Here is a 10,349-nt window from a genome sequence, read left to right as displayed (position 1 = left end):
TGCAAAAATGTCTAAAAACCTGTTTTTGCTTTGTCATTATGGGGTATTGTGTGTAGATTGATGATGAGGGGGAAAAAATGATTTACTCCATTATAAATAAGGCTGTAATGTAACAAAATGTGGGAAAAGTCAAGGGGTCTGAATACTTTCCGAATGCACTGTATACGTTAACAGAAACGAGACCCAGTCAGAAAGCCTTTCATTAGTATAAAGTGGACCCAACCCTCAGAGCCCTAAACCAGCCAGCAGCTGTTTGTTGCTTTCACATTTTGTATTATTGTTTAGGCCCTCAAAGCTGGCGCTTGCCAGTGTTTTTCTGCTTTCATTTTGTTCAGACTTTTCCAACTTTCTAATATGACAAATTCCGTTGTGTTTGAAATTGCGGTGTCGTGGCTTGAATGTGATATGGGGGGGGTTGTTGCTGCCTGTGTCCCTCTGTTGTAAATAATGACTTTTGTATAGTGTAGCTGGAGGGGGAACTGGGGAGCTCTGTTCTCTTTGTTGTTGTCTCTCTCTCTCCTCTCCCTTGCTCACTCTCCACTCCTTCAGCAGACTTTAATCTCAGGCACAAACAACAAACACATCTTCTGCCACTCCTCCCTCCTTCCCTCCTCATAATCGACACTCATTGGTTTCCCTCGAGTTGCTTTGGATGAACACACAAATCAGGTTCTCTTGGGTCGCTATGACCACTTAGTGGTTTTAATTATGGGACTGTAATGCCCGCACACACAGATACACACCAGGGTTTCCATTAGCCGGTAAAAGCCGGCTTTTGGCATATTATATATATATATATATATATATATATATATATATATATATATATATATATATATATATATATATATATATATATATATTATTTTATTTATAAAAGCTCAAAAAACTAAATTGTTGCTGGCCAATGTGTTAAAAAAACAACACAAAAACAAATCCATTGCTAAATAATGCTTTTATTCATTAATAAATTAATTATTACTTATAAATAATGCTTTTATTCAATAATAAATTAATTATTCATTATAAATAATGCTTTTATTCAATAATAAATTAATTATTCATTATAAATAATGCTTTTATTCATTAATAAATTAATTATTCATTATAAATAATGCTTTTATTCATTAATAAATTAATTATTCATTATAAATAATGCTTTTATTCATTGATGGAATTAATGTATTTTTTATTTAACAAGGCAAGTCGGTTAAGAACAAATTCTTATTTACAATGATGGCTTACCGGGGAACAGTGGGTTTTTACCTTGTCAACTCGGGGATTCAATCCAGCAAACTTTTCGGTTACTGGCCCAACGCTCTAACCACTAGGCTACCTGCCGCCCCAAAAATACCAGTCGATATGCTCCAACTTCAAAGGCAAATATACTTCATAGGCTAATAAATCCTCAAGCTGCTTGGAAATTACTGTCAGGTGTGAGTGTTTCTATTTGAACTCATAAGGGACTTCAGCTAAGTGTACCCCGACTGGGAAAATTGGCGAAGATTGTGTTGATTATCCCCGTTTCCAGAGCGCTCGTCGAGAGGGGGTTCTTTCTCCAAAACAGAGTAGAAGACGGCCTAAAGATCGCGCCTTCTTGAGGACAAAGTAACAAGACTGATTTGTATAGCAAACTGCTTCAAGGAGTTTTTGACTTCCCAACAGCAGCGGTACTTTAGGCAGGCCAGTAAATGAAAACACATTGTGTTGGTGAGACCCAGTCCTAGTAGTTCTGCTGCCGCCCTGGGCCAGATCAACATATGCCACCCTATGTCATGTATAGTATAAAGATTTGGATTGGATTGATAGACTAGAGTAGAGTGATGATGTGTATCATGCGCAATTGGTGCATTTCAGTTGAGCTTATTCAGTAGCACTTGGAAATGGAACATCGTTACCAACTATTCACATCGTAGAGTTACAATGTTGCAACTGCCTATAGTAGGAGACAGAGTTGTTATATTTGTATTTATTTATTTAACCTTTAACTAGGCAAGTCAGTAACAAATCTTATATAATAATACGGCATATCAATAAGCCATGTATGTGACACGAGTCACGACAGTTCAGTTACAATAAACATAACATTAACATCTTGTAGAACTGGAAAAAGTGTGTGAGATCATTTGAGCTTTGGAAACAAGTTCTTTCATAATTGTATGGTGTGGGCCTCGTTTCATAGGAGCATTGTCAAATAATTTTCAATGAACTGGCCTTTAAGATTTTTTGAAATTTACATATCGAGTTTGTTTGTCCAATATCAGTTTTATAATTTCTTCATTTTCTGGCCGCCTAGAGTGTCCCCTTTCCACTGCTGTGCTGCTGAATCACAGCGGGAGTGGGGCGGGCTGGCCCGTTCATGGCTAGATGGCATCCAGCTTTTGTCAAATTAACGTCAGAAGTTTTTATTTTTATTTTGGCTAACCCTAACCTAATTCTGATAACCTGCTAAATGAATTATTCTAACCTGTTGTGTACCTTTTCCTAACCTGCTGTGTACATTTTCCTAACCTGCTATGAAAAGCCAAATCTGACGTTAATTTGACACAAGCTGGATCCCTTCTAGCCATGTCCGGGCAGCCCTGTTGTTTGTTGACAGACATGTTTTGTTATTTATCATGCCTAGGCCAAATTAAATAAGAGGCCTAGATTGTATTTGAAAACAGCTGTTTTGTTATTAATTATACTGAACAAAAATATAAACGCAACATGCAACAATTTCAATGATTTTACTGAGTTACAGTTCATGTAAATAAATTCATTAGGCCCTAATGGATCTATGGATTTCACATGACTGGGCAGGGGCATAGACATGGGTGGGCCTAGGAGGACATAGGCCCACCCACTGGGGAGCCAGGCCCAACCAATCAGAATTAGTTTTTCCCCGCAAAAGAGCTTTATTACAGACAGAAATACTCCTTAGTTTCATCAGCTTTCCGGATTGCTGGTCTCAGATGTTCCCGCAGCTGAAGAAGCAGGATGTGGAGGTTCTGGGCTGGTGTGGTTACACGTGGTCTGTGGTTGTGAGGCCGGTTGGATGTATTGCCATATTCTCTAAAATGAAGTTGGAGGCGGCTTATGGTAGAGAAATTAACATTACATTCTCTGGCAACAGCTCTTGCAGTCAGCATGCCAATTACATGCTCCCTCAAAGCTTGAGACATCTGTGGCATAGTGTTGAGTGACAAAACTGAACATTTTAGAGTGAGTGGCCTTTTGTCCCCAGCACCTGTGTAACAAAAATGCTGTGTAATCAGCTTCTTGATATGTCATAGCTGTCAGGTGGATGGATTATCTTGACAAAGGAGAAATGCGCTTTTTGTTTGAATGGAACATTTCTGTGATATTTTATTTCACCTCATGAAACATGTTGCGTTTATATTTTTGTTCAGTATACAACTACTCTATTTTGAAGTTGTGTTATATTACTGTGTAGGCTAAATGTTTTTAGTTTTGTATAAATGTTCATTTATGATTTATAGCATGGATGAAGACCCAATGGGCAATGTTTTGCTTTTCAATAAAACACTTTCTATTCTTTTAAAATGGCAATATGTAACTTTTTGGCTGACTCGACCAAATTCACATAGAAATGTGAGATATAGATCTATCATTCTACTTGAAAGCAAGTCTAAGAAGCGGTAGATCTGTTCTATGTGTGCTATTTCTATGCTTCCTGTTCATACGTGCAACTTTAAAATGAATTACAATAATGTAAATGTGATTTTGAGCACTGTGGGTGGACAGCCTAGTGCTTTAGACACCCAATGCATATGGATGTACGGTCAATTTCTCAAATGTCCGGTAAATTTAAATCTTACCGGTCACGTTGTCCGGCACCAAATTGTCATAACGGAAACCGTGACACACACACACGCGCACACACACACACAACCCTCTTTCTTCTCTTCCTCCCCTCTCTCTGGTTGATGATTGACAGTGTGATTGATTACGTGCAGTGATTGATGAAGTCTAGTGAACGGAGCTTCCTTTATCCGCTCAGGACGTCAGGATGGACTTACAGTAATGTGTTCGTCTCTAATTAGGGGTCTTGTTGCCCCTGTCTTTCTCTCTATGTCTCTCTCTGTCATCTACTGTAATACTCCACTGAGCCGACAGCTAGCCAGCCCGACCAGCTCTCTGTCTGGCCTCACACCCCCGAACCGTGTATAATAGTGTTTGGAAGGCAGTGTGATATTTTCTCATTTGCACATAAAGAAATATGTCAGCACCGCCGGGCGGGTTTCTCTCTCCGCCCCCCCTCTGGTTGTTAGGGATGGTGTGGGGTGGTTGTCATGGTGCGGTTGTCATGGTGCGATTGCTCCTCTATTAGATAGAGGATGATTCCTGTGAAATATTACAAGCTGCCTGTTGCACTCTGCTCCAGCAATCTGCTGTGTTTAGATTACAATATGTCACTATTTATTAGTGTTGTCACGATAGCAGAATTTTTGACCTAGCTACGGATACCAGGTTTAGTATCACGATACTCGATACCATCACAAGAATACCAAAGCGATACCAAAACAGTACCACGGCAAAAAATCATATTAGCCAAAGTCACATAATGGCACTTGATCCAGACAAACCTAGCTACTGTTCTGTTCATTTGTTGGGGATCTTTTGAGTTCAATTTCAATACATGAGCATTTTTTTAAATGAACATTTTTCAGAGACAGCCATGCATGCATGAATTAATCATTTATACAATCATACAATCAATTTCACTTTGTTTTTACCAATCTAACTACATGACATAATCGTAATGATTTATTTGAATGGTAAATCTTTATTGATAAACTGGTTAATCAAGATGTATTCTAGGCCTATTCACAATACAGGTGAATGCATATTCAATAGGAGAGTGTGTGTGTGTGTGTGTGTGTGTGGGGGGGGGTTCTAATAAGCTATATGTAATTGTTTTAAGAAAGTCATACCATGTTCAATAAGAGTATGTGTGTGTTGGGGGGGGTTCTACTAGGCTATATGTATCTGTTTCAAGAAAGTCATGCCATGTTCAATAAGAGTATGTGTGTGTTGGGGGGGGTTCTACTAGGCTATATGTAATTGTTTCAAGAAAGTCATGCCATGTTCAATAAGAGTATGTGTGTGTTGGGGGGGGGTTCTACTAGGCTATATGTATCTGTTTCAAGAAAGTCATGCCATGTTCAATAAGAGTATGTGTGTGTTGGGGGGGGTTCTACTAGGCTATATGTAATTGTTTCAAGAAAGTCATGCCATGTTCAATAAGAGTATGTGTGTGTTGGGGGGGTTCTACTAGGCTATATGTATCTGTTTCAAGAAAGTCATGCCATGTTCAATAAGAGTATGTGTGTGTTGGGGGGGTTCTACTAGGCTATATGTATCTGTTTCAAGAAAGTCATGCCATGTTCAATAAGAGTATGTGTGTGTTTGGGGGGGTTCTACTAGGCTATATGTATCTGTTTCAAGAAAGTCATGCCATGTTCAATAAGAGTATGTGTGTGTTGGGGGGGGTTCTACTAGGCTATATGTATCTGTTTTAAGAAAGTCATGCCATGTTCAATAAGAGTATGTGTGTGTTGGGGGGGGGTTCTACTAGGCTATATGTATCTGTTTTAAGAAAGTCATACCATGTTCAATAAGAGTATGTGTGTGTTGGGGGGGGTTCTACTAGGCTATATGTATCTGTTTTAAGAAAGTCATGCCATGTTCAATAAGAGTATGTGTGTGTTGGGGGGGGTTCTACTAGGCTATATGTATCTGTTTCAAGAAAGTCATGCCATGTTCAATAAGAGTATGTGTGTGTTGGGGGGGGTTCTACTAGGCTATATGTATCTGTTTTAAGAAAGTCATACCATGTTCAATAAGAGTATGTGTGTGTTTGGGGGGGGTTCTACTAGGCTATATGTATCTGTTTTAAGAAAGTCAAGGATCATTTTGCTATTTGATTTGGATTTTAAGACCCCTTGAAGTACAGTATAAAATATGTATAAAAAATGATTTGATTAACATTTGTATTTGGCCTTACTGCTATTCGCCCATACAAGCGCATTGAATAACAGATATCCCCCCCAAAAATCTAAAGTAAGTTTGTTCTGATGTGTCTGTCCTATATCTGAGAGATATAAAAAAGATCAGGAAACCTTTGTTATTGCATAATTTTTATATATATATATATATATATATATATATATATATATATATATATATATATATATATATTTTTTTTTTTACATGTATTCAACCCCTTATTTTCGGCCCTAAACTGTCTCCATGTATACTTCCATAAAAAATGTTCAACTGGTACCGGGCGGCCTTCAGACAAGTCTTGTGAGCAAAACAACTGACATGTTTGTGAGAGTGTCACCTTTCTACAGAGGGGTCATATTAGTGTGTAGCCCAAACTGTTCTCACTCTACAGATGATTTTATGAGAAGACCGATTTTGAAGTTGTCTCATGGTCTGACAAACACTGCTTTAGCTCTGTCACTTTTCACCGCAGATGCGGAAGTGCGATGACGGCGGATGTGGTTGATTGAGACAGAACATTTCTACTTCCCGTGTCGCATTATACAAGTGTGTTAGCTCTCCACTCATGCTACAGAGAAGTTAACATGATGCAGTCCAGACTCCCAGTGCAGGCTAAGTGGAGATCTAACATGATGCAGCCCAGACTCCCAGTGCAGGCTAAGTGGAGATCTAACATGATGCAGTCCAGACTCCCAGTGCAGGCTAAGTGGAGATCTAACATGATGCAGTCCAGACTCCCAGTGCAGGCTAAGTGGAGATCTAACATGATGCAGTCCAGACTCCCAGTACAGGCTAAGTGGAGATCTAACATGATGCAGTCCAGACTCCCAGTGCAGGCTAAGTGGAGATCTAACATGATGCAGTCCAGACTCCCAGTGCAGGCTAAGTGGAGATCTAACATGATGCAGTCCAGACTCCCAGTGCAGGCTAAGTGGAGTTCTAACATGATGCAGTCCAGACTCCCAGTACAGGCTAAGTGGAGATCTAACATGATGCAGTCCAGACTCCCAGTGCAGGCTAAGTGGAGATCTAACATGATGCAGTCCAGACTCCCAGTGCAGGCTAAGTGGAGATCTAACATGATGCAGTCCAGACTCCCAGTGCAGGCTAAATGGAGATCTAACATGATGCAGCCCAGACTCCCAGTACAGGCTAAGTGGAGCGGGCTGGCTGCACTCTTGTTGTAAAGGGGACAATCAGCTGCAGTGATACAGACTTGACTCGTGAGCACATTTGACAGAAGTACCGAAAGTAACAAAAATTCTAGTTCCGATCCATTTTTCATGTTCTAGTGTGGAAATGTTGGTATGTTGTGCAACACTGCTATTTACTCCATGAAACGAATAGCCACCCTGAAGAGAAGAGGCCCAACCACAGATAGAGTAGCTGCCATTTCTACTTGCTGTAACAAGCAGCAGACAGGCCCTGGGAGAAACCGGAGATGAGCAGACAGGCCCAGTCTTATTGGGGTTGAAGGAAATTGACAGATATTTTAATAATCCTTTTGATTAAATGATGGTTGTGATTTCAGAGCTGAAGTGGCTTTATTGAGCTTAATAAAGTCTGTGGTATGCAGCCGTCTGAATATCTGTAATGGGATGTTCTATACAGGATATTTAGAACAAGGTTTCAGTTTCTCTGTAGTCTGTAACCCAAACCAGAGAGAGACCAACCAATGGTCTAATTAATTAGGAAGACTGCTTTCCCACACTGAGGGAACTGGGGTTAATCACTAGAAAAGGCTCCAGTCAGCCTGCAGCTCCCCACACTGAGGGAACTGGGGTTAATCACTAGAAAAGGCTCCAGTCAGCCTGCAGCTCCCCACACTGAGGGAACTGGGGTTAATCACTAGAAAAGGCTCCAGTCAGCCTGCAGCTCCCCACACTGAGGGAACTGGGGTTAATCACTAGAAAGTCAGGTTGGTCAGGTTTCGACGAGCCATCAGACGCCAGCTACGCAGCAGAGCTCTATTGATTAACAATACCTTCCTCTTCATTAATCAGTATTGTCCACCGACTCAGACTCGATGGCCACGATATGAGCACATCAGATGGGTCTGCTGTCGTTGTTCTTCATTAGCTTTCTAGCTTTCACTGTGTCTGCTGCTGACTACCACTGGGCTCAGAGTCAGATGATCTTAATGCTGGCTGATTGGAGCCAGCCAGCTCTCTACTCTGATGATGATGACCTACTGCTCTGACTACAAAGGAAGATGGAAGTAGATGCATGTCAGAATGATATGGATCTATTTATTTAACTAGGCAAGTCAATTAAGAACAAATTCTTATTTTCAATGACAGCCTAGGAACAGTGGGTTAACTGCCTTGTTCAGGGGCAGAACGACAGATTTGTACCGGGGATTCGAACTTGCAACCTTTCGGTTACAAGTCCAACGCTCTAACCACTAGGCTACGCTGCCGCCCTATCTATCCAGACATCGTCACTGAAGTGGCGATTTAAATACCAAGCTCTGACGATGGTGATGCAGCCGCTTCTCCAAGGACATTTCTGAAGTAGTCATTTCTTTAGTACTGTCCCTGTCAATATAAAGTGGGGGAGAGAAAGTGAAACATTTTCATAGTGTGGCAATAAGAGCCACTGCAGGGCTGCATCCCAAATGGTAACCTTTTTGAAACATTTTTATAGTGCACTATATAGTGAATAGGGTGCCATTTTGGGACGCACTCTAGGTCTCAGTCGGCCGGCTGGCTCCATATCTCTTCCTCCTCTTCACCTCTCTCTCATCTCTCATCTCGTCACACATGTAATTTAGCCTGATGTGTTTGTCTAGTAGTGTTATCCTGTGGTCCTCTCTTCCCTTAGGGAAGCAATCACACACTACATCATCCTCATTTCACCACTCATATTATCCTACATGTCTGCTTGATGCCCTGTTGTTTCATGTTTAAAATACATGTGGTAGGACGTTTATACAGGTTATCATGTTTGAAGGCTAGGATATGCATATGAGTTGGTGTATCCCACCATGTGTTTACTGATAGCTCCCTCCCTCCTCCCCATGGCCTCTCTCCCCTGGTCCCAACACCAGTCCATTCTAACTGCCCTCCCTCCTCCCCATGGCCCCTCTCTCCCCTGGTCCCAACACCAGTCCATTCTAACTGCCCTCCCTCCTCCCCATGGCCCCTCTCTCCCCTGGTCCCAACACCAGTCCATTCTAACTGCCCTCCCTCCTCCCCATGGCCCCTCTCTCCCCTGGTCCCAACACCAGTCCATTCTAACTGCCCTCCCTCCTCCCCATGGCCCCTCTCTCCCCTGGTCCCAACACCAGTCCATTCTAACTGCCCTCCCTCCTCCCCATGGCCCCTGTCGTGTCTTTGGCTATGCCGGATTAAGTGATATGACATGCTAATTTATAAAATGATTTCTCTGTAATTAATATTACCTGATTAAGCTAATCATGTAAATGTAATTAACTAGAAAGTCGGGGCACCACGGAAGAACGTTTATAGAGCCGTTATCTTCCGAATAAACTCTTAAAATACTTTGTAATATTTTACATCGATAACAGTCAATATTAACCCTTGTCTTATTTTCTGTCTCATAATGAAAGTTGTAAATTCTTGGCTATCTTCACGAACCCTGGCTAACAAGTTGAATCAGCAATACAAAATTGGGTTTAATTATTTATTTACTAAATAGCTAACTAATCACACAGAATTACAAATACACAGAATACAATGATGTCATACAGAAAACGTCCCTGGTGAACGGAACCTGTATGAAAGCTAGTTACACAAAGGAAAGGGGGTTGGGCTTGAATGAAAGAGCGGGGAGATTTAGGAACAAAGAAACAGCAGCTATGCTATCGTAAATACATTATCTTATGCATTCTAAATTACCGCCCATTTGGAAAAGGAAAATGCAATAAATATTTACTCTGAGCTGCGCTTCGGTAGATTGGTCGTAGATGCTGGCCGGGTTGGCCAACAGATCTCCCTGTTTTCGGAAGAATGTCAATGGTGGTCCATTGGATACGTGGTGGTATCTTCGTCTGGTTGTTAGACTGGATCCGTCGTCCGTCCTTTCCTAACCCACGTTAGCAGCGGCCGCTGCTAACTCAACGGCTAGGAAGTAGCACTTCTGTAGTGAATAAGCTCAAAGTTCATACCAGTTCATACCAGAGCTCACGCCGAGGTTGGCTTAGTGCTGTCCTTGACATGTGTGTCCTTCTAACGTAGAGGCTGCAGACCTCCCGTACTGGAACCACTGGTTATCTTTTCGTCAAAGGATTATATAGTGGAGAGGGGGAGGGAGGTGTTTCATCGTTTATAACCCCTGTCTCTTCACAGGGTTGGGCCACTGATCGAGCAGGGCAC

The 10,349-nt window shown here is 41.4% G+C and overlaps 1 protein-coding gene across 11 annotated transcripts in view; it reads left to right on the top strand.

The window, feature by feature from the left end:
- LOC106560530 (microtubule-associated serine/threonine-protein kinase 2) overlaps window positions 1-10,349 on the top strand; it is a 329,712-nt gene that overhangs the window by 94,491 nt on the left and 224,872 nt on the right. The gene's annotated exons all lie outside the window — the stretch shown is intronic.

This window comes from Salmo salar, chromosome ssa10, assembly GCF_905237065.1.
Source record: "Salmo salar chromosome ssa10, Ssal_v3.1, whole genome shotgun sequence".
In the NCBI taxonomy this organism is placed as follows: Eukaryota; Metazoa; Chordata; class Actinopteri; order Salmoniformes; family Salmonidae; genus Salmo; species Salmo salar.
This window is presented reverse-complemented; position numbering and strand designations above follow the sequence as displayed.